The sequence below is a fragment of the Ambystoma mexicanum genome, chromosome 10 (genome assembly GCF_040938575.1).
Source record: "Ambystoma mexicanum isolate Mex_15411 chromosome 10, UKY_AmexF1_1, whole genome shotgun sequence".
NCBI classification, from domain to species: domain Eukaryota; kingdom Metazoa; phylum Chordata; class Amphibia; order Caudata; family Ambystomatidae; genus Ambystoma; species Ambystoma mexicanum.
The window spans coordinates 1,469,125,109-1,469,131,108 of NC_090932.1; positions in this window are offsets into that span (position 1 = coordinate 1,469,125,109).

Sequence of the window (6,000 nt, forward strand, 5' to 3'; positions counted from 1 at the left end):
CAGATATTATTTTACTACAAGAGAGACACATCTAAAGGGGGGACAGCCTTAGACTGCGACTATATCAGTTCGAACAAATTTACCAGGCAAATGCCAAAAACAAAACAGCTGGAGTCTTGATAGGCCTTAGAAACTCACTGGGGGCTACGATAATTCGCACCTTGGGTTATCCCAATGGTAGATATTTGTTTATTCCGATCCGACTGGAGGGTAGGGTGTTTACGATAGGCACTATATATGCTCCCAACACAGGACAGGAGGCATTTATATTTCAGGTCTTGAGTAAACTGGAAGGTTTTGTGGAAGGAGAGGTCCTACTGACTGGAGACTTTAATTTGGCCTGGGACCCAGAGAAAGATGGGAACGGCCACGGGCCCACAAGGGGAAAATGGTCCATCTAATACCCTAAAGGAACATTTCTCAGAGTTAGCAGTAGGAGACCTGTAAGAGCAAAGAAAGGAGATGAGGCAGGGTACACATGGTTCTCTCACGTCCATTGCACATATTATAGGATTGGTTACGTGTGGGGAACCCCAGGGGTATTAGGGGCATTGATGGAGGTAAGGGTAGACTTGATCTCCCTGTTGGACCACACTCCCATGTTGTTGCAGCTAAGAGAGATGTCGCCAAAAAGCCCAATATGGGCATTGAAATTTCATAGGGAACTGCTGCATGATATAGCAGCACAGGAAACACTGAGTGGCAAAATAGAACTTACTTTGAAATAAATGACACACGAGGGGCCCCTCTGGATGTAGTTTGGGATGCCTTTAAGGCAGTGCTCACGGGGGGAATCATATCACTTGATGCACAAAGGTCCAAAGAAAAGGACAGACTAGAAAAAGACCTAGAGGCTGAACTGAGAGACACTCAAAGAGAATTGGCGGAAAAGATTAACAAGGCTAATTATAGTAAGGTAAAGTATAGAATGAGTAGGCCAGAAAAATCAATACTAAACTTAAAACTTAGATATTACATAAGGACGAATAAGGCAGGCAATAATGCTAGCAAGACCATTGAAACAGAGCAGTAAAAGCAACATAGACTGTATCAAGAGAGCGGACGGCACAATCTCTACGGAGCTCAGGGAGATAGTGGACTTGTTCTCAGATTTCTATACACAATTATACTCTTCAAAGAGACCAGACCCACAAACGATACAAGATTATCTAGATAAGCTTCAGATGCCAAAGTTGACCAAGAAGATAGGGAGGTTCTGGAAAAAGATATAACAGAAGTACAAGAAGCTATTAAACGTCTCCCCAGTAACAAAGTGCCGGGCCCGGATGGATTCCCTGTGTTCTTTTACAAAATGCTATGTAAAGATCTCACCCCATTTCTCACAAAATTATATAACTCTTTTTGGCAAACGGTGGGGGGGGAATAACACTCCATGCTGGAGGCAAAAGTTATCCTCTTCAGGAACCGAATAAAGATCTAACGAACTGCAGATCATGTCGACCTATTGCGCTATTGTACATAGACACCAAAATGTGCACGTGGATTCTGGCGGATAGAATAAAGAATATATTGCCATTGGTGATCGGACAGGACCAGTCAGGTTTCATTTCAGGAAGACAAACCTGGGATAACACAAGAAAGGTCATCCATCTCATCAAAAAGCCAAAATCTAAACAGATCCTGTTGCGACGCCTATCTGTAGATGCCGATAGGGTAGATTGGCCAGATAGGCCTTATCAACGCTTTTGATAGGGTAGAATGGCCTTATCTGTCTCAAATAATGAGGAGGCATATGGGGTTTGGGCCAAACTATATCCATATCGTCGAAGCAAATTATAAAGACCCATCGATGAGGCTCTCCATCAAATCTCAGGTCGCCAACCCAATATGAATAGAACGGGGCACTAGGTGGGGATGCCCTCTGTCCCCCACATATATGCAATATACCTCGAGCCATTGCTCATCTTAATTAGATTGGACAGAAACATAAAAGGTATCCCCTTCTGGAGTGAAACTCCATAAGACTGCAGCATATGCAGATGATATGCTGATGACACTTCAGGAACCGGAAATGTCAACCAGTCTCTGATGGCAGTCTTAGGGGAACAAGAAAAAATGTCAGGGCTCAAAATAAACATGACCAAGTCAGAAGTGCTGGAGATGGGCCTGTCCATAGAACAGGCCGCAGCCATGCGCAGGTGTTCCCCCCCACCTCCTTAGAACTGCAAAAGGGAGAATCTCATATGTAGGTAGAACCAACTAGTAGGATTTCCATGCTATATAAGACCAACTTCCCGGGAATCCTAAAGAAAACATAAGTGGACTTCGCTAGATGGACCCCCCTTCATATTTCCTGGCTCAGGCGCATAACGACAGTCAAAATGGTGACTCTTCCCAGGCTTCTATACAAATTCCAGACCCTTCTGATAGCAGCCCCGCAGTTGTTCTTCAAGACGCTGAACACAATGCTATATAAATTCATCTGGCAAAACAAATGCCCAAGGGTAGCTTTAGATCCGCCTATGACCCATAGGAACAAAGGAGGGCTGAATTGTGAACATTAGCAGATATTTGAGGCGGTCCAACTCAGAGTGGTGTGAGAATGGCTTACAGAAAATAGGGATAAGGTCTGGGCACGGATGGACAGAGCAGTTGCAGGCTGTTCGTTAGCTGGGTTGTTTTGGCTACCAGGGAAAGATAGGTCCCAGAGCGCAAGACGCAGCGTGGTTCTCGTGAGACATCTGGCATAGATGGCTAAAGAAGGGATTCCTTTCATCCTGCCCCTCCCCATTCACACCACTGTTCGGGAATCCGAGCTTCACCCCGGGGATGGGAAAGGATACATTTAGCCAATGGCGAAAACATGGGTGCTGCAAGGTGGGCGACATAGTATGGGACGGAGAGATAGCAACATCTGAGGAATGCAACACACGTCTGGGAATCTCGGAATGCAACAGATATGAATGCATACGAATAAGCCACTGGTGAAGACCGCCAGAGATACGGTCCTCAGCTACTAGACAATTGACGGAATTCAAAACATACATAACCACACATTCTGGTGACAAACACTTAATCTCACACATATACTCAAACCTACAGGGATGCATGGTCCGAGAGGCAAGGCCATACTAAGCAGCATGGGAAGGCACAACGGGAACGGGTATTTCACGGGAACTGTGGGAGGGGCTATGGAGAAATATCCCGAAGCTGACCAGGTCTATACAACTACGGGAGGCCTGGTATAAGGTGATGCCACAGTGGCATTATACGCCCAGCAATCTACATGAAATGTATAAATCGGCTCCTTGGGAATGTTGGATGGGGAATAAGGGGATAGGAGATTGGAGGCACATATGGTGGGATTGCCCCACAAATAAAGAAATTCTGGGAAGACGTGAAGGCTCAGATGACTGCTATTATGCCAGAACTACATGCCTTAACCCTAGAGGAGGGCTTATGTGGACTTTTGATAACAGCATGGCTGGTAATAGCAAAGAATTGGAAACAGAAGGCTCCTCCCACCTGGTCGGAATGGATACATAAAATGTGGGCCGTATTAGCAATGTAGTGGATCACATAAAGAATACAAGGGGAGGCAGATAAGTTTCGTTCAGACTGGGGAGAGGTGTTAGAATACTTAAAAAAGCAAATATATGCAACAATGGTGCCCCTCAAAACCTGAGGATATTGGACTTGAGCCGAATACACACGCAAAATAATCAGTCTTTGGATATTGAGGGGAGCATGAACAGTTGCGAAACGGGATGGCTAAGACACTGCAGCAACCATGGGAAGGCGGGGGCAGAGAGTGAGGTGGGAAGGGGGAACTGAGGAGGGGTGCAAATGTTGTATAAATACCAATAAAAACACATTTATAAAAAAAGAAAAAAGAAACGAGCCCCTCATAGCCGCTGGTAGCCACTTCAAAAGTGGTGCAGTGGGAAAATGGAGCACATTTCTTTTGCAGCGGTGCACTGCGAAGAAAAATGATAAAGTGGGTTCATCTCTTGCCCCAGAGTGCTCAAGTTACTCAAGGGACGAACGGCGATGCTCCTAGGAATTATTGCAGACGTTAGAGCAAGGCACATTCCAAGAATAAAAAAAACTGCGCAGCTGACATACTCTCTCATTTGCAATTGGCAACATTCAGAGAGCTCATCATTGGTGCAAGGGTAGATGACGCTGTTTCTGGTGTAGAAAATGGTTGGGAAGACATCTGCGTGCTTATTGGCCAGGCACTAGCACCAGGCACAGCAAGAAGATACAGGGTATGCTTAGAGATGTTGATACAATTCTCACAAGGATTGAAGGGTCAGCAGCTTGTGAGTCAACACAACTTACAATTCGCTCTCCCCCCCTACACAACTCAAAAGGCGATGCACCGGTTGCCCAATGTGGCGAAAACCTATGTGCTTCAATTCTGCTTTCCACCACATTCTCCCAGTCCTCACCATTTGCCCGTGCCCATTTTATACAGTTCTTTATGACTTGGTTGAAACTTTCAGCCACTCCATTGGCCTGTGGGTGATGAATGGCGGTGGTTCTATGATCAATACCATTCTCTACAAAATATTGACGCATCTCCTTAAACTTAAACTGCACACCATTTTCTGTAATAAGTGTGGACGGATACCCTTCTAGCTTAAACACCTGTTTTATACATTCTATAACATTCTTTGTTGGAATGCTCTTCGTAATTTTCACCTCAACCCATCTCGACAGTATGTCCACTAGAACAAGCGCCTAGATACCCAAGGTTTTTGTGTGCTGTAATAAATGCAAAAATAAATAAACAATGCAGTACTTCTGCACACCCTTACTCCATATGGGACCCACAATGTCCATTCCAACTTCTTCCCACACCATATTTGGGATGGCAACTACTATCATGGGACTCTTCCTGGTCACCAAACTCTTTTCACTCAATGAACACGTTCTACAATTTCTCACAGTCCATTCCACCACTAAGTCCCAACCAGGTCACCAATACATAATCTGTTCTTATTGTGAAGAAAGATCCCCCCAGGAATGTCCTAAACTTTCCAATCACCCATTTTATCGCTAACAACTCCTTTTCGATGGTCAAATAGTTCAAATTTGCACCTTTCAATAGACGTGACGCAAACTCAATCACATATTCTTCATTCCCTTTCATCTGCCTAAAGCCCGCTCTCAATTCGGTATTGCTTGCGTCAGTTGAGATAATGGTCCTTCTCCCCATCTTAATGTTCTGCAGAGAAGGGGTATTCTCTAAAGCTGCTTTGATGCTTTAAAATTCTAATGCACATTGAGTAGACCACTCAAAAGGCTTTGTTCTTTAGTAGAGAGATTACATTTACAGACTTGTCTGCAGAATTGTCGATGAACTTTGCTTACAATTTAGCCATGCCAAGAAATTAACGTAATGGTTCTTTATTGTTCATCTCCGCTACACTCTTCATATTATCCTTCATTTACTTCTTGACATTTACTCCCTTGGCGCATACTGTGTGACCAAGATACTCCATTGTTTCCTGGTTAAATGTGCACTTCACTTGGCTCAGTGTGAGACCTCTCTGTATTAACATGGTCATCACTTTTTTCAACATTCGATCATGTGTTGTCTGATCAGGTCCAAAAACCAACACATTGTCTTGGAAGCATATCACCCCTTCTTCATCCTATAATCTCTTGAAATACGGATGCTGCCGACCCAAGTGCAAACGGCATCCTCACGAATTGGAAAAAAAACCTCTAGAGTGATAGTTGTTTGGACTCATGATGTAATTTTATCTGGTGATACACAGACATAAGGTCTAACGATGAAAATACATGTGCCTCTCCTTACATTGAAAGTGTTTCTGCTATGTTTGGAAGGGGATGTCGATCCGGAATGACGCATCTATTTAATGATCTGAGATCAACAAAGAGTCTTAGTTTGCCGTTAGGTTTTGCTACACACTACTAATAGAGACACCCATTCCGAAGATGCAATTCTTTCAATTATCCCTTCCTGCTCCAATTTCAACTGATCATTTTTTACTTGTTCTCAAAGTG